This window comes from Mastacembelus armatus, chromosome 5 (assembly GCF_900324485.2).
Source record: "Mastacembelus armatus chromosome 5, fMasArm1.2, whole genome shotgun sequence".
NCBI lineage: Eukaryota > Metazoa > Chordata > Actinopteri > Synbranchiformes > Mastacembelidae > Mastacembelus > Mastacembelus armatus.
This window is the reverse complement of record NC_046637.1, coordinates 24365435-24392662: the sequence shown is the minus strand read 5'-3', so window position 1 is coordinate 24392662 and position 27228 is coordinate 24365435. Positions and strand designations below refer to the sequence as shown.

Below are 27228 nucleotides of genomic sequence, written 5' to 3'. Positions count from 1 at the left end.
CACAGTTGACCATGACCTCCAGTGGTCTATTAAAGGGGAATGCAGGAACACATCTGGTGCTTGGATGTGTGTGTCTGTGTGTGTCTGTGTGTCTGTGGATTGTGTAAGTTGAGCATCCCATCTGGCCAGGCAAAAAAAAAAAAAAAAACAGGACCGAAGCCTGGAGCATGCAGTGGGAGGCGGCTGTTGTGCACTTCTGTGAAGATACACACATCTGCTTTTCTTCTAGCATAAACAGGAAAGTAAACAACAACAAAAACGCAAACTACACTCACAAAATGGATACTGCACAACTGCTAAGGTTATAATTTTATGCAAACTTATCTATACTCCTTTTTTTAAACTAAAGATAGTTACTTTGTATGTACTTACCTATAAGTTTATTTGGCTTATACTGACAACTATACAGAAAAACTGAAGTACCATATATTCGACCAGTACTTGTACTTTTACTTGGCTTATATTGACAAGTATGCTGAAGAATCTTAGTGTATATGGTTTATGTGTAATTTTTCAATCAACATATACTTAGTAGAATTAATTAGAAATAAGCATTCTTGCCTACAACATTTAAATATTTGTGGTTTTAGCTGGAATAGCTTAGAGTAAAGAATACATGGGTGGGACTGAACCATTAGTAGCAAATGGAGAAAGTCTGTTACTACAAAAAATTGTCTACAACTTTGGACTTGTGAAATGACTCATGAGTGCTCTTTTAGTCCTGTTCCTATTCATTTGGCAAAGGTGTAAATATTACCTGTACGTCACTTACACTATGGTATATTACACGGGATTGGTGAGATTTCCCAACACAGATAGAAACTGTGTTTGATCACTATTATTATTAGTTTGCATTGTTTTGTTATGTTCCAGTGTATGTGGGTCTTATTTCATTCTTTGTTGTTTTTAATCAGTCCTGCACCCTGAGTGTAACTGCTGTTGTGACACAAGTCGTGCCCTTTTCTTGGCATTTAGGGTTGTGTTTCTGATTATACTGGGCTTTCTATGGGCTTGTTAACCTAGAGGGAAGCTGTTAAAAGTGTGAGGTTGTCACAGTTTCATGTCCAGGCTAGTACATGCTGTAGTATAGTGCAGTTCAAAATACAACATAAAGGTAAATAACTTGAGTCCTGTAAGTTTACTAGTCTGATAGTTAAAGTATATAAAGTATACTTCAAAAAAACTTTTCTAAACTATAAATGAAGTGATGAGGGCTATGTGACTAGCAAAACAAGAGTATATACAGTAGTATATAATTAGTAATTAGTTCCAGTAAGTTCAATACACAATAGAGTTGCATTACAAAATAAAATTTAGATATAGACTGGGTACTCAAAGTTTACTTCTCTTACACCAAAAGTATACTTAAAAGTATTCTTTTATAAACTAGAAAATGTAGTCCTAAGACATCTTGAAATTGTACACCTAAATGTGTACTATTTTTAGTACATTGTATTGTATTAGTATATGTACTACATAAAGTTTACATTAAAAATATACTTATACTTTGTGCAAGTTTACTTAATAAAGTACACGTATTTTTGATAAAGGTAGCCTCTCACAAATCAATGCTGTTTTTCTTATTCTGAGCTCAGAGCTAGTATAGCTTAGCAACTATCAGTAGGTACAACCGACCTGTGAAGCTTTGCATGTCTCCATATACCAGTGGTGTGGTTAGCATGAGCTTTTATAGGACAGGCAGCCTCAGCCTCAGCTGTTAGCCTGATGGCTGTATACCATGTGCTGTATGTAGCCATGAAGACTGAGTCTCCTTTATAAACAAATCAGCCAAAAAAGTCAAGCAGAGACAGTGTTTTTAACCCTTTTATGGAGATAAAATGAGTTTAATTTCCTAACAGCAGCTAGCACAAATCTGCTTGTGACAGCTGTACTTTCAGATGGCAATTTGACAGTCAAAAATATTAAGTCTACTGTCTCAGATGCCCCATCGTTTCGAAAACTCCTGTATATTTCAGGGTATATCCGCCACTACTGATGCTGTGAGCTATAAATGTGTTCTGTGAGAATGTAAAATCAGACAGTTACTAACACTAAATCACGGTAAAACAAGCAAGGTTGTTTTAAGAATTTCATAATTTAAATATTTTAAAACTGAGGCTGACAAATGTGACAGTGTCATCACAGCTTGGCCTGACATGAAGCTTGTGAAGATTGTAAGGTGATAAATTAGCTAAGGCTGGTAAGAAGATGCTGAATGCTTTTAACTCTTCTTAAATCTTAATTCAAAGAAAAACACTGCAATGCTTTTTTATTATGCAATAGTGTTTTCATGCACTTGAAATGTCTGAGTCAGGTATGTTTTTATTGAACACCACATGGTCTTTTTCATTATGACTGTCTCTGGCTGCTGGGCTGAATTCTGATGAGAAACAAGAGATGTGGATAAATGCTGCAAAGATGGTTGGATTTTGTGTCATTTTCAAAGCAAACTTTAGCTCAGACTGAACTGCATATTCACTGATCCTCAGCTACAGTGAAGTTCAAATATAACCATGTTAACAAAGAGAAGAGCTGAAATGTTCCAGCAGACTCTATCAGTGCTATTCTGAGTCCACTGTTAAAGTTATTTAGGGACAGGAGATCACTCAGATTTGTTTTGAGTTGCTGTTAATCTTTGGATTTCATTCAGCAACACCCATTAGCCACAAACATGGACCTTGGTGTGGGTCTTTGGAAGACTGCATCCTACAGTCATTTTCCCCATGAGACACACTGTACTTGGCACAGGAAGTGGTGCTATCACATTCTGTGTCACAGCCACGCAGTTGTATTAAATGTGAGAGGAGGACCAGCAGTCTGGGAAATATGAGTCAGGCTTGGATTTTAAAGCCTCCACAAAAGTCGACACATCAAGGTTGAGTATGAGCTTTAGATTTTTTTTCTTGTTCTTTCTTGGTGATAAAAATAGACAGCAAGACAGAAAAAGATGTTAGAATAAACTGATGTGGTTACTGCTGATTGCTCTTGGGAGGGTGTACTTGTACTAGCTTACACAAAATCACCTCCCACCACTTTAGGTGTGTCTTTCTGAATATCTGATTGGCTGTGTGTACTGTATACCACACAGTTCATGAACATGTACCTGTCTTTTCTTGTTATCCTCCTCCTTTGCTGCCATTGATCTCCTGCTGTGTATCTGTCTCCAAAAAGCGTTTTGTTCCAGTGCGTGAGGCTGCTGAACAAAAGGCAAAGTCTAATCGAGCTGACAGGTCGAGTGAGCCAGCGTACTTTGATAAATATGGACACTATCAGGAAAGTGAATGTCCTGAGACTTTTGTACTGAGTAAAGGCTGCTGCACGCTTTTTGAGTGATAGTTGCATTGATTTGCATAATATCAGAATCTACAAAAGAGATCTAAGGCCTGGCTTAATGAATAGGGTAATGCATTTTTGCAGTGGGGCAGAGATGTGTCAATATGCAATTCAGTGTTGATGATATGGTATTAGGGACTCAACTTTTATTGTGAAATTAAATTTAAGGAACAAGTTTAATCTGAATGGTAACACCGTGAAAGGTCGACTGACACACATAACTGCTAAGCAACCTGTCACTAATTCAGTGATCTGTTTGGACGCATTTCTTTTTGTGTATTTTTATGCTTATCCTTTAATTTTTCAGCCATCTGTAAGTCATCATCAGTCAGCAATATGTTGAAACATAAAAGCTGTTGCCCTTGAAATTATGCACGTAGGCCTAGCTGCAGATTATGTGATTTATTATGGTGTTTATGGTGATTGACTGTCTCCAGTTGCCTTTAAATTTAGATGATGATTGTCTGCAGGTAGGGGGTATGCATGATTGAAGTGGCTGAACTTGAAAAATGTATAAAGGTCTATTTTAGCTGTTAAAAAACAATCAAAACAAGTTGAATGAATGCATTAAAAATACAGAAAAGGTGTTACTGTGCATTTAAAGTAACATTTACATGCAAATGAATGCACACACAGACTAATGTATTCCTTCCTCCTGAGCACCTAAAACATGCTGCAGATATATGGACCTTTTACATTAGCTGATTAGAAAGATCATACCACATGTAGTGTACAGCTCATATAATGTAGAGAATATAAATTACATTTCTCTCTTCGAAGTCTACAGCTGGTGTTTGGTCATGTCAGGAGACAAGGACCTTCCCTCTTACTAGTAAAGCCACAGTGGCAAAGACGTAAGCTCCTCAATTGGCTTGGGATTGGTTTGAGTGAGACAGACTCATGTAATAATGTCAAAGTGGTTAAGCCCCCGGGCATCTTTAAAGAGCTTTCAGCAGCCACACAGGGAGAAAGACAGGCGAGAGGGAGGAGGGAAAAAAACAGACCAGTTCAGAGTAGAGACCTTTTTTTAAAGGTGGAAGAAAGACATCTCATTAGGCTAAAGTGACATAGAGTAACAATAAGGAAGAAGAGAGATAGATAATGCGAGCAGTGTAGAGAGAAAGAAGAGGACGTCAGTGACCTCACACACAAGCAAACACACAGCGTGGAGTCAGAGATGACTAAGCTGTGTGTCTGTGGATTCACCAATGCCTGAGCACCTCTGAAGCTCCTGGCAGTGAAACAGTAACATTCCCACTCTTCAAAGGAATCTGCTGATGCTGCTGTGATTTACATTAAACAGGACTAATAGAGTCTCTGTAGTTATGACTGACATATTCAATTCTACTTAGCATTTTAAATGTGGAGCATTATGTCTTGTTGTGTGGTGAGAAAGAGAGCAATCCTGTCCAGTCTGAAGCACTGCCTGTTTAGTGGAGGATTACACTTCATTCCAACACAAGGCCTGGGCCACAGCAAAGGATAGTGGACTGACAGCTCCCTCTGTATCATTGCTTAGTGTAGTCAGTACAGTGTATGTGAAAGTAGAGCAGTGTTTGTGCTGTGTTTATTCCTACTATGCTGAATTTCTCTTCCAACCATGCTAATTGCATTCTCTTCACCTGTGTAGCTTCACCTCAGCCAAACTCCAAGGAGCCGTGCACAGCAGGTTATTAATCTGCCACTGAGTTCAGAGAAATACGCCAACTCATCCCGTCTCGTTTTCTCTCTTTGAATCAGCTAAATCATCCATAACTTCAGCTAGAGAGCACATCCGGTGACACATCTGACAGTCAGTGAATCACATATTCACATCCAGCAGATGACTTTCCGTCTCTCTAAATCGCTTCAGGAAAACAAGAATTCAGGCCGAATCTTGTCCTAGTCCTCATCCTAAGCGTTCCTGTCCATGTATGACAGCATGAAGGTGAAAACACCAGTTCTCCTGAGATTTCCTCTCTGTGGGTGACACCGGATTATTCCGTGACAGGCCGGTATGGCTGTTTGTCATATTTACATGGCTTCACTTAGGATGTGAAGTGGAAAATTTAAAGGAGAGCCTCAAGCAGGAGCAGTCTTATTTATTTAAATCACAGAAATAGAAATATGCCTTTTTCCTTGAGAAAGAAATGAATTAAAAAAAAGTGGCTGGAGTTGTTTCAAAGTTTCCTTCAAGTGTTGGGTAGAAAAGGCTAATCCATTGTTTTGATTCCATAGATAAATTTAGTTTGAGATTATTCTATAAATCTATCCTGTCACTTTAAGTTTTATTTCCATGTGTGTGTGTTACATATGTCTTTATACTGCTGAAATCAATCGTTGATTAATTGTTGAATTGTTAAACCTGTCTCATGTCTCATTGTCAGTATAAATAACTAGGAATGCTATTGCAGCCAGCCCTAGGACCAAACCACATGTGTGGAAACACAGATCTGGGACCCTTTCTGGTCTAGCTAAGACCTTCTCAGCAATACAGACAATGATTTAACCATCCTCAGAAGAGGTCAACATTAAGTAATACGGGAAAGGCAAGTTCATTATGTGATGTTTAGAAATTAGAAAAAAGGGTTAGAAACCCTACGTTTTGTATTCATGCAATTTCAGTTGATCTTCATGAGGACTGAAAGAACAATACCTGTACAATACAAATGCATGACAAAGTGCTACATTTACTCTGCTGAGAAATCCAGCCCAGACGGCTCCATTTCCTAAAACCTCATCCATAATTTCAGTATCGACACAAAAAAAATACAAAATACAAAAAAATACCTTCTTTTACTTTGCTTGTTGAATTTCATTGGAATCCGTCTAACAAATGTGGTATTTTGACCTGGACTAAAGATGATCAACATGATTACAGGGAAGGCACAGCATGCATTAAACCTCAGACACCAAAATGTCATATTTTAGTGATGTGAGGGGGAAGGAAGCAAATGGAACTAACACATTCATTGGTCTTGAATGATATGTATTAAGTAACACTGAAAGTAAACACAAAAAACCCCTTTGACTTCTCAGCACCATTTATTCCTGGCTTTCTTATTTGTCTGTTCTTCAGCCCAAATCAATTATGCGGTATCAAAAAAGTGTATTGTTGTACACCCCAAACCTTGGATCAAAGCCTTTCTGAGCTTCAGTGACATTTTAACCTTGGGATGTCCTACAGCATGGTAATCAGTATTTGGCACAAGTTAGAACACTATGTTAAAAATAAACATCTGTGTCTCAGCCTTTTTCAGATTCATTCAACAAAAAACTTGGTGCACATGGTCACAGATGTTTCCAGTTGTCCTCAGTAGTGGTAGCTACTGATCATGTTTGTCCCTTCCAGCAAAACAACTGACATAAATGAAGTGATTATGTCAATTTCCAGCATAGAGAAATATGCCTGTGTATTCTTGGAGGAACACCTGCACAGTTGTACACACACAATCTTGTAGCTGTTGATCTGTAGCAGATGTTTGCACCAGTGCTGGAAAACTGTCCAGATGTCTGCTTCATGCTCGTCTTTATTGCAAGGAAAAACACAAAGCAGACTGCGGGGCACACACGGACCATTTAGAGGCTCTTTTTCAGAGGAAAAGCATATTGAGACCATTCTATACTTAGCCTAAATTCCTTTTCATGCCCTTCTGTCGCTCTTCCTTCATTTAAAATGGCTTACTGGGGCTGCTTATTCTTTGGCATTTTCTCTGTCAAAATTGGAGGATGGACTGCGACTCCCATTCTGACACCTCTTGTCTTGTGAGATTTTGAATTGTACTAACTGTGCACTAATTGCATGTCAGTGCATTACACATCAGATTTACGTAATGGCCGTGAACATGTAGCTTTCAGATTTTAAATATTTTAAGACAGTGACCTTCTTGCAGTGGCCTCCAAGGGTTCCGTAGTCATTACAACATATTCTTGGTAGTCCACTTTAAATCACTGCTATTGTAAAAGGAAAAAGATAAATGATGTGTAGTTTTAGCTCAGACCTGTAATGTAGCTGGTGACTAATTTGTTGCCACTTGTTAATATAAAAAGCACAAACAGCTTTAATAAAAGCTTCTAATCACATGTGCTGCTTTCCTGCTGTCTTGCTGTCTTAACAGGCTATTGTTGTGGCTCAGTAAATGCAGCACTCTGCTGTCAGTCTGAGTGGTCTTTTTTATCTGTGAACATCCCATGGGCTTTTACAGTAGGCCAGTCTGTTCTTGTCCCACTTTCCAACATGCCCGTGCGCTTTCCTTGTTGTCTGTTAAATATGATGCACTGGCTCTCGTTTCACCGCTAGCCATGGAGATAGGCTAGGCATGGTCTGCATCCATCCATCTTGTTTGCCTCTATACAATACAATTCCCCCCTCTCGTGCGAGCATCCCCACCGACATCTATCCATCTTCCAGCTTCCCATGAATCTGGGTCGTCTGGTTAGGCACTGCAAGCAGATCATTTGTTTCAATTTGGGTTTTATCCCTCCACCCCACTTTCTTCCGTACTGTGTTCTCCCTTTTCTCTGTATCTCACAGAGTGCCCAGTGACGCTGTATTCAAAGCTAACAATATCACAGTGGCATGGAGCGAATGAGGTTCGAATTTTTGCCGTCAGCAGCAGCTCTAAACCAATAAACAGGATGTTAAATTGAGAATCACTGCCACAGCCAGGTTGTTGGCAGTACCTTCGGCCGTATTTCAGACAGTGGTAATAGCATCATTGGTAATGTTATGGGTCCCAACGGGCTGTAAGTGAATGTGACTTATACAGTTGCACTTATAGATCTATGTCTGCCACTGGGGCTTGGAAAGTGTCTCCTGAGTTTCATCCTGCAATAAAGACAGCAGAAAGTTTAATAACAGTAATGACAGCTCAAAGGCTGCTGCCTGCCAGGGTAATTGAAAAAATTTGAGGTATCATGTTGCATCGTTGTTTTCATGAGTGATGTGACTGCATTCACATGGAAATAAAACAAATTCACTACACACTTCTCTTGTGATGATATTATTGCAACATGGTGAATCATAATGTTGCCACTCAAACACAGTGGTTAACCATAACCGCTGATGTGGACACGTTAACCTCAGGCTTAATTATCATTACCCATAGCACTAACATGAATTCTTCTTGTTTGGTAACAGAGCTTGGCTAGAAACTGTAACCTGTGCTTATAGTATTCAAGACAGGCCTACTGATACTGTGTAGACAGTAGGTGCCTGTCTTTTTGGCTGGACAATGATTTGCAGTCACCTGGTCTTATGCCAACTAATCAAAATCAAGTGTTCAGGTCGGTGTCTACATATCATAAGAATATCTTACACTCTTGCAGATTCGTTGTAAATGGAAAGAAGATTGGCATTTGAGGAACTATACAAAAGGTTTGCATCAGATACAGTATAGAGTGCTGCAAGATTTCTGGCAGTAAAGCAAAAACAAGTTGCTGAGTTTTGTTGTGAAACTTTTCCTGTGAAATCTGTTTTTTTTTTTTTACAAAGTGTGAGGTGGCAAGATGTTATCTACAAGATGTTATCCTCATTAAATATTGGCAGCAATTTAAATAAATCCCTGATTAAACATTTCTGAAGACAAAACTAAACACAAATAGATCCACTTACAAAAACAGACACAGGCACATTTTTTTCACAGATCCAAATTTGAAAGAAAGGTGTGTGTTCATTGCCATAAATTTCAACTCACCACCTCCAATCATGTAATTTCAAATAGGTATTAAATAATCCCTCTACCGCCTTATACAGCAGAGATAAATTGTTACTGACACTTCAAAGCAGTCGGAAGAAATGTCATGTGGTAATTTAGTCACTACTTCCAGCCTCCTTTTACTCTCTCACTGCTCCCACACTCTGGTCATCTGTGTTTGTGAGTGTGTGTTCAGTGTGTATGTGTATGTGTATGGGTATGACTGGTGATGAAAAATAAAATTTATATCTCCTAGACCTTTTAGACCTGTGCTGCGGCTCCAGTGAGATGGACAAACAGGCAGAGAGACAGGTGCTGCCTGTCTGATTCTCAGTCCCTTGCGCATCTCTGAATGTGTGTATTTGTGGGCATATTTAGTTGTGTATCTGTGGATGCATTTTTTGTGTGTATTTGTGAGACTGGCTGTGTGTTTCAATGTGTATGTTCTTGTTTAACAGTGCCATTCATGCTCTAGCAGATATATACAGTATACTTTGTGTTTGCTGCATGTGCATGTGTGCATGCGTGTGCGTGCGTGTGTGTGTGTGTGTGTGTGTGTGTGTGTGTGTGTGTGTGTTTCTGTATTTGCTGAAGGCAGTGCATCTCTCCCGAGCCAGGTCCTGCAGAGGGAGCGTGCTGCGTTCACAGTTGGCCTGCGTTTTTACCAGCAGTCTCCATTTACACCGTCTGCCACTTGACTCTCCTCGGCTGAAACATACTGTATATGGATTCTCTTGCTTCTAACGATACAGCTGAGGGTAGCATCCTGTAAGATTTATATAAAGTGTTACCTACTCTAAATTTAAGCGTTATATCCAGACTTTTTAGAATGGCATATTAAAGGGAAGCCTCAAAACTGATTGACTGGTTGGCCTATCATTATTAGAAAAAACGTCTGAGCTATATGTAGTTTATCCTCTACAGCACTCCACTCCGCTTTGTCTGTCTATACAGCATATACTCAACTTATAAACAAGAAAATAGTTGAAGATGGTATATTGATTGAGGTGAAAGTGAGCTTTGGAAAGCAACCTAAGACAAGGGACTAGTGTTTCAAGACTAATTTTGCCTAATTAAGTGGTTTGTCTAATTGATTTGCACAGCTAATTGACTTCTACCTTTTTAATTCTCAGAAATAAAAGGAACCAACGTCTCCGCCAGCAACCAGTATCCTCTAAGAGGTTTCGCTAAAGCTAATCTAAAGAGAAATAAAAAATTTGACTAGTGCCAGCCAAATCATGCAGATTGTAGTTTTATGCCAGATTTGACAAATCTTGCAACTTCTCTCTAAAAACTGTTACAGATTTGGTGCATTCCAGTGTTACAGTCAACAAAGTATGACAGAAAATATCCTGTTATCTTAAAGAAATGCCAATAAAAAAGGAATAAAAAGGAACTAATCTTCCCCCAGTGGATAAACTGTGGTACTGAGATTGTTTACTTAAGTAAACGTCTAAATACCACAGTGTAATAATAGGCTACTCTTTTACAAGTAAAAGTCTGCATACCAAACTTTACTTGGTGCAACAGCATTAGCAGCCAAATATACTTGAAGTAAAGTAAAAGGGTTCAGTGGTACATTTCATATTAATATATTTTGTATTATTGAATCATATTTATGGATTCATTACTGTGTTCGTCACTTTAGTGCTTCAGATGGTAAAGGTGGAGCTAATGTTAAGTAACGTATGTGCTTTTTAATTTGAGCTACTTTGTACTTTGTAATTTGTAATTTGTGGTTGTCTAATGATCAATAAAGTTTTATAGTGATTATACTATATATTTTATTATATACAGTATAGTATGTATTACATATATAAATTCAACTGGTAACTGAAGTTATAAAATAAATGTTTTGGAGGAAAAAAAATTCCTTTGAAAAGTTTTGAAATCAAAATAGGAAATAGTAAAAAATGAAAATGGGTGACTCAATGTACTTAGTTATTCTCCATCTTTGCTACAACACATACATACAACACATCGTGATCAGTAAACATATTTCTCTGCTGCCAAACATATAATAAACTAAAGCACAGTTTTTAAATGACATTATATACTGTTAAAATTGTCAATTTCTAAAACAATAACCATGCTGTAATAAACTCTAAAAGCACAATGAAAAATGTTTGCAGTTCATTGCAACTAAGTGATAGCTTAAATGTGGATAAAGTTATGATTAATTAATGATCTAATTGTGAGTATGTTTAAAATGGTCAGGTGCAATATAAGGGATTAGAATTGCATTAACATATATATTTAATTATTAATTTTCTTTGATTATTGCATTTGTTTTCTGAAGTGGAATACCAAGTTATGAGGGAACATCAGTGATCAGTCTTTGTAATGCATTTATGGAGCTGGTGCCTCTGAAAACTTTTTATAGAGTAATGAATACTGGTGTTATTGGAAGGCATGGGTTAATTAAGGGCCCAATAAAAAGATAAAGGCCAACTGGTCTTTGTCTAGCACTGATACTCCATCCCTGTGGATTTAATGGTTTATTTGGAACTTTTAGACCCAAAGTACAAAATCATAAACTTCTAAAGGTGAGAGAGAGCAGAGACTTGGCATCCACTCAAAGAGTTTTATTCTCAACTTATTCTTTTGTCTAAGTTTTTAGCCTTGAAGATGGCCTGACCTGGTTGCTTTCCAACCACTTTCTCTCTTGCTTTCTCTCCCTGTACTTCATCTCCTTGCTGGAGGGAGTTCAAAGCATGAACATAAAAACAGACGGTATAGTCCTCAATCAGTCTCTGAGCGGCTGCAGAGGAAAGGGGCTCTCTGATTTCACTGGCATGTGGAAACTGGTAGAAGCCAGTTTATCACTCATCTCTGATAGACAACACCCATTAAAAGTAACTGAGCCGTGTAGCTTCTATTCACTCAAAGATGCAAAATGCTATAGACGGGGGATCAGCACATACTGATTACAACTGTACTCATTGTTTTTGATGAAATGCAAAAATGTGACTAGGCTTCAAGTGGCCTCAGCATACTGGATGCAAGCTCATCAAAACTGTCTTTATTTCAAGATCAGCTGGATTCAAAAGATCATTTTAAAATGTAACATTCATAAATGAACATAATGTTGGGACATGCTTTGACGTCATACCCACTCACCTCCCTCTTACAGACACGTTCAACTTACATTGTTGCAGTGACCACACTTAATCCATTTGCTGGATACGTTGCCAGCGACTGAGTCATTAGCATAATTATAACATGCTGAAAATTTTGGAATGAGTGTGTGATTCTTCCCAAAAGCGTTGTCACACTGCCTGGCCTGTGGGACTCATCTTCAGTCACACTCAAGTTGCCTCCCATCTGCTTCCTGAATACTACAAATTGTATGAGTAGAAGAAGTTCTTGTCCTCCTCTTGATGAAATGGCCCAACAGATTTCTAAAGCACACTCATATGTGTCGGCCTTTTCACCAGCCTGGTTCTCTCCAGCCGGATATAGATTCTACAGCATTTATATAAATGTGTGCACAGTTTACATACATCAGTCTGAGGATTTGACCATCACTTTGTGTATTATTTGGCTTTCTGAAAACTGATAAAAAAGGATTAACTTCAATTCTTGTCTCTGCATTTCTGAGTTAATACAAGACTGGGAGGACTTGTACCATAACTTAACTTGCATGTGATTTAGTTTTTTCCATTTGTAGGTAGAGTTGCAAAAAACTTTAAAATATTATTATTTTATACCAGTGTTTAATGGTAAGGAAACTAGTCACAATTATACCTACTGAAGTGAGCAAATCCAGTTGAGCCTGAAACAATGTGGAGAACCAAATGACCCTCTAAGTAAATGAACTATTTTAACTACATAGTAAATGTAACTTTTAACTACCTACTTTTGGTAACTTGATATAATAAATTGTGACTATGAGAAGGTCCCAGTCTTTATCATATACAAGGAATGAAAAGACTAAAACAACCCTCGAGAGTCTGCACTAATACATAATACATTAACTGCACAAACTGCAGCAAACTGGATGTGGCTATACAGTGGGGGCACAGAAAGTCTGGTGAGCTGTGTATCTCAGCTTCTTCATTAAAATATGTCTTGCAGAAATGTTTGCTAATTGTTTTTAGTATAAACTGCACTTTTAAAACTGTGAGACATTTACTGTGATAAAAAAAGCTCATCCTCAATCATCAATATACTCAATTTTACAGCAAAATCTGAAACATCTAATCTAATGCAATTGTTTCTCAATTGAGGCCAATTTCTATCGGGACTTGAAGTCTGTGCGTTCCATCAGTGAGAGAGATTTTCTGCAGCCAGTGAGCAGACATTTATAATGCATTTCCTAAATGAAGAGCCCAATCAGCAGATCTCTCCGGCCTGATGCCTCAATCTGTTTCCCAATCTCATTTCTAATTTATCTTACTCTGCCCCAACAAACCCGTACCGTGAAGTGCAGTTTGACATTAGTCCTCCAAATCTGCAGTGGGCGATGAAGCAAGGGAAGAGTGGCTTGGCATGAATCCCATTCCCAATTCAATCCCCCAAACTCCATAGAGTGCCCTTCATTTGTCTTCTGTTCAAGTTCCTCTCTGCTTTATGAATGAGCTTAAAATGCATCGGTTTCTGCATTTCCAGTAAGTGTAAGGAATCCTAATGGCTTCCAGATGTTGGTTCAACTGTACATGTAAAAAGTGAAAAAGAATCAGCTTTTCCCATTATCATTCCCTATTTTGCCTTATACATCTGCTTACTTTTTACTTTAAACCTTCTTTGCTCTGTGCCCAATTAATATTGCATTATATTCTTGTTCTTGTCGTTTTTATTTTCTTCTGAATAACACCAATATAGCATGACCTTTAACACTGTTTAGAGGAGTGTGTATGTCTATGTGTGTGTCTGTACAATTTTTCTTGACATTTCATTGCAAAAGGTCACAGCACTTTGGAGTTTTGTGTTGTTGATTCTGTCCTGAAAATCAAATCAAAAAAGTAGTGAAACTGTTTTTACAAATTTTACTCTGGATATTCAGGACAAAGTGCTGTGCCTGTTGGCCATTCTGAATGGTGTGGCAAAGAACATGACATTTTGCACTGCCTCCACCTCTAACGCTGACTGAAGGGCAGCGGGTTTCACCTGCAGTATTATGTTATTAGAGCCAAACAGAGGGAGAGCTTAACATTTTCAAACCATTACTGTCTCCAGGTTTCATTCACAGATATCCTCAATTTATATTTTCCAAAATCTCAGTCAGTCTGATCAAACAAAGTTTTGATTTTTCATTTCATCTTTAGTTTTGCTCACACTGGAAACTCTGATTTTAAGAAATGACAAGAGGCCCTGAGAAGTTATGGGTCACCACCAACATCCTGTTGGCCATAAAATAGTGAAGCAGCTCAGTTCTGTGTGAGTTCTGCACATCCCAGTGTTTGCAGACATTACAGATTACTTGTGCAGAATGACATACCTGGTTACCGTCTATCTATCACAATATTTAGAACGTCTTTTTGAACCACACTGCTGAATATACAGGATGTCTTTAAAATGGCAGCAGTAGTCACTTATTCAAACACTTCAAATTAATAATCTGCCAATCGGGAGCAACTTTGGGTTTGGACACTGCTCTGTGGAAGCACCAACCCTGCAATAATAGTGCAACCCATGTTGTCTTTTTCCTGCCAAGGGCTCCTTTTGGCCCTGTGAATAATGACTATTCTCACTTGAACCAAAGGCAGAAAAACCAGACCTCTTAGGAAAGAGGTTGGGGTGGATTGCTGAGTATGACTTTGAGATAAGAGACTCCTGTCCAGCTGATGTCCAGACAGAGGTGATGATCTTGATTGCTGCCTCTTACAGACAGAGGCAACACTGATATTTAACAAGAGAACGGTGTCTGTTACCAACATACTTCTGTATATTGTGTCTTATCTTATGTGGTTATTTAGCTGGTGACCTCCTATCTATATATTTTATGACATAGTGTTTTTTTTACATTGTTCTGTTTGTTCTGCCCACTAAGCTGGAACGCAACATGTTTCATGCACTACAACACTGTGAGCATCTTTGATACTGAATGATGCATCTTCTCCCAAACTAATGAACCTGTAGAGAAGATGGTTGGAAACAGAATGTGTCATCTACATCAACAGAGTTTGCTATGTGGATACTGAAGGTACTTTTATACTGAATAGTTTTCACACTGTGAGCTGGATGTAAGAGGAAAAGCAGTGGCCCTGAACATTGAACACAGCAGTCATTTCAATATTATCATCAAGGTTAGCGCTTTCTACACATTGTATATTTGAATGGTCCTTGTGGGACTGATGAACAAAGAAATCTTCTTACTGAATTGAGAAAAACAGGAATACATGATGCGGAAATAAGAGTGCTGGGATGTAGTTTGATGCATGACCTTTAACAGTCACTTGTCAAAGTATGGCCTGTTTGTAGTTGGTACTGAGTGTGTGTTCTCACTGTGAAAATGATAAGACAACAGACTGTGTTTGACAGCGTCGTAATATACACTTAACACCGGCAACAAGATAAATATAATAAACGCTAGCATGTAATCAGATATACATGAATAAATGTCCAAAGGCACACTGATGCAAACACACAATCTTTCCAAGCACTGATCAAAAGCTTCAGTCTGGACTCTGCAGTGTTATCAGACAGGACACATGGTGAGTGTAAACCATTTTCAAAAGCCTCGGGTGAGAGGATCCTTGATCCAACATTGTCATAGCTTCTGTAACACTGTAGGTGTTATAAAAGCGACTGGAATATGGATGAGTGGGAGACTGCTGTGATTGAAACATGCTAAAGTGAGCCAGCGGCTTTTTACCACCCTTCTCGGTGTGGGAGAGGAGGATAGGAAAGAGAAAGTAGGGCAGAGAAGAGTGAAGTAGCCAACAAGGTGGAGCTGCTTGCTGATACTTTGCTGGTCTGAGCATGCACACGAGTTGCCCCCAAGCAGTAGTTCTCAATCAGATTATTTTAACCCGATTCGCATTGCTGCATGCCAAAGCCTTATCCTCAGCTCTGTGTGTATATGTGTGTTTGCCCATGTGGGTGTATGTCTGAGCAAAATCTGCTCAGGTTTTCTTGTCATTTAATAAGTGAAGCATAACATGGTTGTATGAGTTCACAACACACATAAACGCTGACACAGTTTTCTTTGTGTCTCTTTCAGGAAACCTCCTCCTGCCCAAACTGAGGCTTCTGAAGAATGAGCTGCCAATGTAAGTCCAGTGCCTGCCCACAGCACGTAGCTGGAAGTGTTGCTTTTAAATTAATTAAACTAACTGAAAGTTATAACTGAGTACACACAGTCATGCACACATGAACTATTAACCTTTAACTTTTTTCTCACTGACCATCAGGGACAGTACTCATGGCTGCCATCATTTATTAGTAGCTAATTGCTGTTCTATTATGCTGCACACACTGATGGGACATCAAGGGATGAGTCACTGCACTGTTAGTGAAATTGAAATTTCAAATGCAACCTTTTCAAATTATACTACTGAGTCTCCATTTCTGGTTTTTAGTTAATCACCTCAAGCAGAAGGAAGGCTTAAGGCACTATCAATAATGGATGAGGATATGAGACTTTACAGCAAGTGTTCCAAAAACCTCACTGCTTGCCTTTAAAAGCAGCCAGGACACTTGAAAATGGGTGTTGAGGCTTTCAAGGTGTAGTAGGCGATAGAGTCGGTCTGATCTGCTTATTTTTAGACAATTGCTGTGTATAAGAAATGAACCAGTTTACAAAAATATTTTTGTAGTGCATTATCTATAAAGTATATTAATGTTCATAGTAAACCACAGCCCAAATAACCAACTGGGAAAATGCCTTTTAAAACCCTTATGTACATTGTTTTTTGGGTTTTTTTAGCTATAAGCTGTAAACACCTCACTGACATATTATGACCTTGATATGTGGAATACATTAATACTTTCCTTTTTACACAGTTAGTAAATACAGGGCAACATTAGCATCATTGTCAGGCCCCCTGCTCCATTTTGGTCTCCAATAACTTAAAATATACAACAGTTATTAACAGTCATTATTTGCGGTATAATGCCAGGCAGGTCGTGCACAGCCGGTTTCTAAGAGCTTTTTCTGTAAAAATAGCTCCCTGCAGTGATTAAAAGACATTAAAAACTGGGTGGGTGATAATTCTCTGCTGGATTGTTAATATGAGTGACATTGTTCTTAATACATACTATCATTTGACTCATTGTTAATATGAAATGATTGATTAAAGCAGCTTTCAAGTTCTTAAAACAAATACCATATGCCTGCATTTGCAGTGACAATGACGCTGGCCACCATAGAAATTTGTTTGCTTCAAGTATTTTGCAAAATTAAGTTTGTTTTACTTGACTCTAGAGCACCAAGCTCCTTTTATCGAGATACTTATACTTTGTGAAATATGTGAAAGTTGGAATGGAAAGTGTGTTGTTTCATGGGAAATATTCGTCCAGCACTGAACACGTTTGAGAAAACACAATTTATATGAGAGGAGTGATTTGAGATAAAGATGGTTATACATGTTGGTTTCAGTGTAATTGGTACATTGTGATACTAAAATTCCAGTCTGATAAATTGCACATTGTTGCTGCATGACTGTTATGTTTGTTAGGGAAGGAGTGAATATTGTGTTTGTTAAAGTCATATTGAGCACAGGTTGAATTAATCCCAGTCATAAACATGTGCAGCTTCCTCTTAGGATACATGGTATATGACTACCATGCTACAGTAATTTAATGAAAATATAGTATTGTAAAAATGGTACTGGACTGTTGACTTGGTTTATGGACAGTGGCTTGACATTATACATCACAATGAAGTGGTAAGGCGTATACCACTTCATTGTGACATATAATGTCAAGCCACTGTCCTTTCCCTATATGCACACACTTAAACACACAAGCATCTATCTTTTTTCAAATATTTATATCCACACATCCTATATCACATATACACACATGCAGGCATGCATTTGCATACATATATAGTTCTCGACATTTGCACACAAATCCGCACACAGACACCTCAGCAGACCCGCACATTGACACCCATATTGTCTTGTTTCTGTAGAAACAGGGTCCTTGCCAGCCCTGCTGCTGTGGTTAGGAGATAACAGGAGCTTCCAATCACGGGTCTTCCCATAAGGCCTCTGATGGGAGTCTCTCTGGGATGAGAGGTGATGAGAGGGTGTAGCTGACAATACACTTACAATAGGCCATGCTAGAGGTGTTAGAGCTAGACCCGGAGGATGCAGTTGACATCAGCTTTTGTGCATTAACTGTGCACAATAGGTGTCACAATAGGTTTCACTATAACTGAGTAATTTATCTCAGGCCTTCCTTTTTGGGTCAAAGTTAGACAAATAGCATTTACCAGGGAATAATCAGATCCATCATGGCTTCACAGAGAAAGGGAAAAAAGGCCACAACCAAAATATTGAAACACCATGATCAAAGGTGAGCTCCCTGTGTGAATGAGACCTTAAGAAGTAGAGCAGTGCTGCTAAGGACAGCTGTGATTGATGCGTTACTCTTTTCTATCTGTCTGCACACAAAGAGAAGGAGACTGTGGCAATTTCCCTAAAACACAGTGTAGAACTTCTTTTGTCTTGTCCCTTATGCCCTGTCACTCTACACAATTGCATTATGAAGTGCTCATTCCATGCTATTAATAAGCTTCTTGTGTGTGCACACAGTCAGAAGCAGGTGTGAAAACACTTTTTAGTCTTACACATGGACTATACACTGAATATCACCTGTGTAGAACACAGAATACTTCATCCCATTTACTGATGCTTTCAATTTGTACATTTAAAATGTGGCATGAAACACCTTATTTTCCAACCTTCTGTTATTTATGTTGCCTGAAAAGCAGAAATGAGGCATTGGTTTCCCCCAGAGATGAAATGTGCCGTTGCCTCTGAAATCTGTATATTTTTAGATGAGTCACACCAGAGAAAACATTTGTTAAATTGATATGTTCTAATATAAGAGGACAAACACGCTCACAAACACACACCCCCACACACTTTAGAATATTTACAAAATTAATTGTCACTCCGTGTTAATATGTCAAGGTCAACATCCTTTCTGACTCAGAAATCCACTGCTTCAGTGCAGTTTAACAAGGTAATGAGTCTCAGTGGTGATATTTAACCCACAGTGGGAAGAAAACCTCATGAGAGACTGTTGATTTAGCAAACTGATTAAGGAGTAAAATGTCTTTCACTTATAAATTACACGCTGAAAGAACACAGCAAAATAAGACTTTTATTTTATTGTTCAAGAGCTTTTAAGTACATTAATATGAGGTTGAATTAGGATTTGTTTTTTGTTTTTGTGTGTGTGGAAAATGAAGTAACAGCTGGTTTTTCTCTGTTCATGCACAATACAGTACATTTTGGGCACACAAGCTGATTATGAAGGAAAAACAAGTCCAGTTACCGTTTTCAAGTTCCTCTGTGTTTTTCTCCTCTGTGTATTGAGTCAGTAACATTTCAGCCCTAGGGGAGTGTGTGAAATTCACATTTTCCAAAGTATTTTAGTCTGAATAGACCCATTTCACATTCCTCAAAAGAAGCAACAAGATTTGTGGTTTTATCTAATGGCACAATGTACTGTCTTCTACTTCTGTTCTGTGCTTAAATGCTCTTGAGAATGATTACATCATACAAAGGATTAAATAGAGAGTAAGAGAACAAATTATAGCTCTGTTTGAGTGTAGATGAAATTTCTGGAACCTTTCTAGTTTGGTAGCCAGTGTTTCATCTGAACTAAACACACATATATAAAATGTATATATAAGAACGCATACCCAGAATGTGAGCTGTCCTAAGCTCAAGTTATAACACCTGAAACAGTGTTGCCAGATGTGACTGACCAATCAGAGCCTGGAACCTGCTCAGCAGTTGTAAAGGTAGTCCGTAATTATTTTTATTATTTTTGTTTCATTAATTTGTTGTATGAATAGATGTATAATTTTGTATGATGTTTCTATGATTGAGTTATAATTATGATAGTGATTTATGAAAGCCCTGTTTTTTAACCTACATTTGTTTTGATTTTGCTAAATTACGTAAACTGAATTCACTGATGTGTTACGATAAAATTGCTTAAACTGGACCTTTAATTAATTATTTTTACATGTGATCAGTTTATCAGGACCTGCTCACATAGACATCTTGGAAAGTACATCACATGTTGCATCCATACGACTTTGATTAGTGGCTATGTAAACTGAGGGCTTTATCTCTCTAAATGTCAGAGGTCACCATGATATAAGTCCATATATACATACCATCTTTGTTGTCATGACAGCGGCTCATCCCCAGACAGTTAATGGCTTATGAGTTGACAGACGGCCATTATGGTATTATTGTGACGTCACATGGGGATTGTGAGGCATGACTGCAGGGCTAACCTTGCATCCAGAGGGGACACCCAAAGAGAGCTGGGATAGGCTCCAGCAGATCCCCGTGACCCTTGTTAGGAATAAGTGGGTATAGAATGACTGAATGAAATCTCATTGCGCTGCTGCCTCATATTTGGGGGTCAAGGTTGTGAGGATGTGTTAGAATGAACTACGGCTTTTTTGTGTGCCAGGCCAAGGGCATTCTGAAATGGGTTTAAAGCTTATCCTGTTGGGATTCTTAGCTGTTCTGTACACAACAAGCTGTAGGTCACTGGTCATAGCTCACACACATGCAGAGGGCGTCACTTAGTTGAAGTTTAGAAAGAAGATTTCTGTAAAGCTTCTAGGTTTAACTCGTAATAAAACATCAAACTTCTTGCACTCTGGAGGTTTTACTACTCAAAAACATGGACAACTGCCTGAATACTGACTCAAACTTCAAATGTGAATGCTTGTTGACATTACCTACAGCATGTTGTTTGTCATTGCATATAATTAATGAGAGACTGGACTGAATGGATGTGATAGTTTATCAAAGAATAGCTGAAGCTTGTAGTATTATTAAAATTTTCGAACATATATTGCCTTTATTATAATAGATAATGATTTTGAAGAGGATCTTTACTGTGTGTGGAAAATAGTGTATCTCTGTGGTGTTTTTGCATTCAAGCAGCTTAATGTAGATGCTACTCATATGGTAATGTCTGTGTGCGCATGCATATGAGAACATCTCTATGTTTACATTAGTTCTTCTGGTTTGCCCTGAATCCAGAGGTAGAGGGCACAGCTGTAGCCCACAGCCCTCTCTTTCCTCTGTGTGCTCTACTGTGTGCAGCACCCAGCAACAGCAACCCATCTACTTCTTATTCACAGATAAAAATCTGGACTAACATAGCACAAGGTCATGTGTTTGATCCTTTTTAGTACATAGTGCTAATTGAAAATGTTAGCCCACTACCACTGCTTTTGAATATGTAGTACTTAAAGGTTTAACATTTAGAGTGATCTATTAGCAGAAATGGAATATAGTATTCATAAATACTTTTCCATTAGTGTGTAATCACCAGAAAATACCAACTTAATTTTCTTAATCTTATGATCTATACCTGCTTATTCCGATTTTACGGACACACGGATCTGCTGGAGCCTATCCTAGCTCTCTCTGGGTGGAAGGCAGGGGGACACCCTGGACAGGTCACCAGTCCATCACAGGGCCACATAAAAGACAAACAACCACACACACTCACACTCACTCCTATGGGCAATTTAGAGTCACCAATCAACCTGACATACATGTTTTTGGACTGTGGGAGGAAACCAGAGTACCTGGAGAAAACCCACACAAGCACAGGGAGAACATGCAAACTCCACACAGAAAGGGCCCTGATGGGTTTCAGACCAGGAACCTTTTTGCTGTGAGGCAGCAGAGCAGTGCTAACCATAAACCACTATGCTGTCCCCAGCAGATCCCCATGACCCTAAATAGGAAAAAGTGGGTATAGATAAAAGATGGATTATGATGACCCATTTAAATCTAGAAAGGGACCGGGTCAACTTTCACAGAGGCAGCAATGTTGTACCACCACGTTTTCACATTAGCCAAATAAACAGTAGTCTTAGTCTTTATAGTTCAAAACTCACCGTTACTGTCTGCCCTGCAAGAGGGAACACTCTATGCAAACACCAAGAAGGAATTTCATGCTCAGAAATTGTCTCATCTCTTAGTCACAGTATGAAAGAATTATTGAATGGCGAATATGAAAAACAGAAAAAAAACACAGAACAAAAACACTTTTTGCACACAAATGGGCATGTGAGTATCATGCTAAGCCTAATTTAAAAAATGAACCAATTGAACTTATCCTTTTATGTTTTGTACAAGTTCATATTTACAAGTGGGTTCTGCAGCAGATTTACAAAGGGACATCAAATGGTTTATGTTGGAGCAAAAGCATGATTACTGCTCCCACACAGATTAGAGGTGAAGGTAAAAAATAACAATTGTATGTCTTCCTATGGCTTCATGATTAAGTGGGTTCCCTTCCCCTGATTATTATTCCCAAATCCCCAGTACAAATACAATTTTTTGGCATGATCTGTGGTCAAACTTTGCCTTGGGCTTTAACCACAGTGCAAACATTTAGAAAGTATTTCTGTGTTTGTTTACTGTGTGTGGATTATAAAATAGACTCATAAATAATACATTTTTATATAAACATTCCAAATATAATTGGTTGTTACTGATGTCATATCAAGGACCTGCAAAGTGGGATTTAAGTGTTTTGTATTTATTATAATGCTTGAACCTTCCACATTGCTTAAGGCCAATGATCTTTGGGCCTTCACAATCACTTTAAAACCTGATTAATTATCTCTAAAATGGTGGATGTCAATAGAATAATAATACTGTGGAGGTTAATGGCATGACAGATCTGAGCTACAGGAGAATATCACATTTTATTGTTGCCTTTTCACCTGCTCCCTCCAGGCATATTAGAGGTCAAGAATAGTGACAGAATAGCAACTATAAACCTGGAAATTATTCAGTGCCTTTGTTCATCTTTAGACAGAAAAGATGCTCAAAGCTTCTAACCACTGCCACCTTTTTATGAAAATAACAACAAATTCATAAATAATCTGCAGCCACAAGAAAGAGCTACATGGATAAAACACTTGCAACACTCTTGAGATCTCCAGCTGGCACATTCAGCTTCAGCTGTAAATGTATTCAGTGTTTCTGATACTAGGCTTTCCTCATCCTAAAAAAATGGCAACAACACACTATTCCTCTTTTATGTACCAACTTCAAAACAAAAAATAGTTTTGAGGACATTGAAAGTTCTGTTGCCGTCATGATCAGTGAAGTGGTGCCGCTGTCTTTCACAGACTTCCTTTCTGGCTCACAGTCTTCAGAGATGGGCTAAAATGAGTGGGTCATCTATCACAACAGAGGGGAACGTGGTAAATTTATAACTGTGAAAATAGGCCAGAGCACACCACTGATGGAACAGATACAGTGTAATTAGGACAAGGTTAGCCTGCTTCATACACACATACATGCATACACACACATATAGACTATTCATTGTTAATTATGTGGCACACAAGCATATAAGCGAGTGTCTGTGTGTGTGTGTTTGCTCACAAACACTCAACCCTCAGAGGCATTTGCTGACTGGCAAATTATTCAATTATTTCTCACTTGAGAAGCAAAGCCTTATAACTGAAAACAAAGAGAAGAATCTTTGATCTCTCAAGTCGTCTTAGACAATTATTATCCTGCACAAGCTTCATATATTCAGGCTCATTTCTAGGATAAACACTGACATGTCTCCTCCTCCAGTATTGTCTGATTATGTTTCCTCAGCTAAAAACGTGTCTAGTTTCTTTTAAATATGCACAAATTGAACTCTTTTGACACCAACCTCTCCTTTTCTTATCCTCCACACTTTCTGCCTGTCATCTTCCTCCTCCTCTTTATATTTCTTCACCTTCTCCCCAGTGCACAGTTTACAACATATTTACTCACTTTCACACCTTCCCTTTCCCTTTAGATTGCTTTCATTTTCACTACCATCAAAACCCACACGTTTGTCCCCACAGCTTTTCCCTCACTTCCTTCTGTCCCTTCTTCCTCACCAGCCATCTGTAAGCATTCGTCTGTCTTGTTACATGTAACATGCACCGCCTTTAGACACAACGCACACGCACACATGCAGAGCTACCCCCTGTGTTCCAGGGAAGTGCTGTAAGCTTGAGGAGCAGATGGGTTCAGGACTGAGCTGTGCTCTGACAAAACTGCCTGTGATGCTCAGATGAGGGGATGATGTCCTTTGCACAGTCTCTCATCTAAATCTGGCCACCCACTGACTTGCCAATCTACAAACTGGCAACTGGTTAAAAAATCTGGCTACTGAAGGGCTACGGCAGAGCCCACAGCAGACAACCCAGAAATGTTTTGATACACAATGTTTTCTTTATGTTTTATTATTTTGACAATGGAAAACTGGCTGTGAACAGAAATACTGGGAACAGAAATTCTCACTTTCAGCTGTGCAACACTCCCATGCCAGGAAATATGTGAATTGGGTAAATATTGTTGAAATTAGACTTAAAATCTTCACTTACTGCTTTTACAGTCAAATGTTGACAGATGGCAGTTTCACTGAAACTAAATAGATGTTTATATAAGTGCAAAATATTCTACTGGCCATATTAGGAATCAACCAGTCTGGGTTTTTGAAGAACAAACTATACCAGTGTCTTTTTTTTTTGTTGCTATTTATCATTGCATTTTTAATTCCACTCAGCCATTTGTATCACTCCACCTTAGTCCCCATGAAGCAGTGATGTGGTAGTACAAGTTAGGAATGGTGGAAGCTAAGTACATTTATATGAGTATACAAGTATAATCGAGTATTTCCATTTTGTATTTCCACAATTTTTATATTTCGGGACATTAAAGAGGGAAAATTGGTACTTTTTACTTTTTCACCACATTTATCTGACAGTTATAATAGTTATTTCCTGGATTCAATTAAAAGTTTGCATTAAAGAACATATAGTGCGTTGTTTAGGATAAAAACAGTGCTTTACAAACTAGACTTGTGATCACCGATAAAATCATACAGACATTTATCCTTCTCTACACACTTATCAGATGGTTTTACTTAAATGACTGACAGACCGAATAACCAATTATTTCAGAAAAGGCAAAAATGAATGACCAAGAATAAAAACAAATTTGGGTTTTTTCAAAATCTTTTCTCATCTTTTCTACTTAACTGTGTTAGAGAGCCAGCTCCTAGGTTCACAATCACTGCACTAAAATAATTATATATGTAGTAGTTACATTTGGTTCCACCTCTACCTACTTTGACAGTAAAGAGCTGCTTAAACTAATCATCAGTAACAGCTATTTATAAATATATTTCTTATAGCAGTTATAAAGTAGCATTTTCTGCAGAGTAATGGCTGAAAGAACAGTTTCTGAAATTATTACTTGTTTATATAAAGAATCTTAATGTATCTTGCACCACTGCAAATAAGCAAACATCCATGAATTATACATTACATATACATATACAAATACATTGTCCCTGGTTTATTAGCATCATCAAACGCTACTGACTGCTTTAAAGTCAGAATTGTTTCAGTCATGGCTCTGGGTGTTTTTTGCTTTAACTCATTATTTAAACATTATTTGACTTCAACACAGACCTTTTGATTATGTTGCCAATGACAAATAATTCTGTTCATTCTGACCTGAACATGTCATATGAAAACATCAGAAAGTGATGCAGCTTGAATTGGCGGTGATTGCCCTCTTCTGGTTAGCAGCATGAACTACCTGGAGCTTGGAGGTTTGTAGTGGTTGAGATATGGCGTAAGGTCATGAATTGAACACAAAGCCAAATGCCCCTTTCCCCACTGGAGGAGCAGATGGCAGCTCCTCAGTGCACCAGGCAGGGAGATGCTGCCACCAGACGCTCCAAGCTGGGTGTAAAAACACACACAAACACAGACACATTAACATTATTGTGCACACATATTTGTGAGTATACTATTCTCCACAAGTGCTGTGCACGCACACACACACACACACACACACACACACAAACATACATTTGTCCATTCAGCACATAGCTAATGAACACAAAACCTTGACTTAAATCATCTAAATTATATTATATCTCTTACAGTGTTTGAAGGTCAAAGATGAAATTAGGGCGCGGGAAATCAAGCAATATATACTGTATAAACAATTTAAATAACATTTTCACAGAAATAATCAATTTAAGAACACGTTATGCAGACTAACAAAAAAAGGAAGCATTCCTTTAAATAAAATCAGCATCATAATTAACTCTGAATTACTGATTTCTTTGAGGCAGTGTACTGGGAAGGTCAAGCACATAGACAATGTCATTAGACAAAATCGGACTTTTTGTTTTCTGCAGGTCTTTAACTAGAGTGATTGAGAGCCAGCCTATTTGTAGGTCTAATAAAATAAATCAAGTCACATAAATCCTTCATTTCTTTTATACCACTATCTTACTCATGTTTTCTCATTTTAGAGTAAAATGGTCTACAATTGTGAAAAGTTAACAAAAATACTAAAATGTTCTAAATGTGCTAAGTGTTGAAAGTTTTGACTGGCAGTGTACAGTTCATAGTCCTTCCTCCATTAACAATGCAACTGTCACAAGCCGGTGGTGGTTGACACATTTTGCTAAGCTTAGCTGAGTGGCGTGTCACCACGGGATATGAGGCAGTTAGTTAATGTGGTGTAAAAGGATTTAGAGGATTTGACCCTATCAGTGGAGATGGCACTCAGAGAGCCGCCGGTAATGACACTAAATGAGTCTGTGCCTGCAGCATGCTAAAAATGGTAGCATGAAAGCCAGGCTTATAATTTATATGGAGATTTTTTTTGCAAATTTCTAATTTCCAGAAGTGTATAAAAATAATATCTGTGCCCACATTATGTAAAGACAAGGTAATACAATACATTTCCAGACCAATTCACACTGTCCTGCAAATGAAGTGTCATCTTGTAAGTGGTTTTCTCACATCCCAGCACTTTTTTTTTTTTTTTTGAGCGGTACACTACAATTATCTCAGTTCTCCCATTCTAAGGCTTTTAGTTCTGTGAAGATGAACTCAGAGATTTTTTATCACATATTCTTCCCCACTACATTTTAACTAAGCAGGTATTTTAAAGATTAAATGGCCATTTCACAGGAGTACAATGCAGACATGCATGTTTCTTTAAGACATGAGTTAAAAATAGACTGGTTT

General features: G+C 38.2%; 1 protein-coding gene across 3 annotated transcripts in view; it reads left to right on the top strand.

Moving 5' to 3' along the window:
• The window catches only part of dlgap4b (discs, large (Drosophila) homolog-associated protein 4b), a 58530-nt gene that overhangs the window by 10837 nt on the left and 20465 nt on the right, over window positions 1-27228 (top strand). For all 3 annotated transcript variants that reach the window (XM_026306860.1, XM_026306864.1, XM_026306861.1), the window contains exon 2: window positions 16174-16222. The gene's annotated coding sequence lies outside the window, so the exon portion shown is untranslated. The remainder of the gene's footprint in view (window positions 1-16173; window positions 16223-27228) is intronic.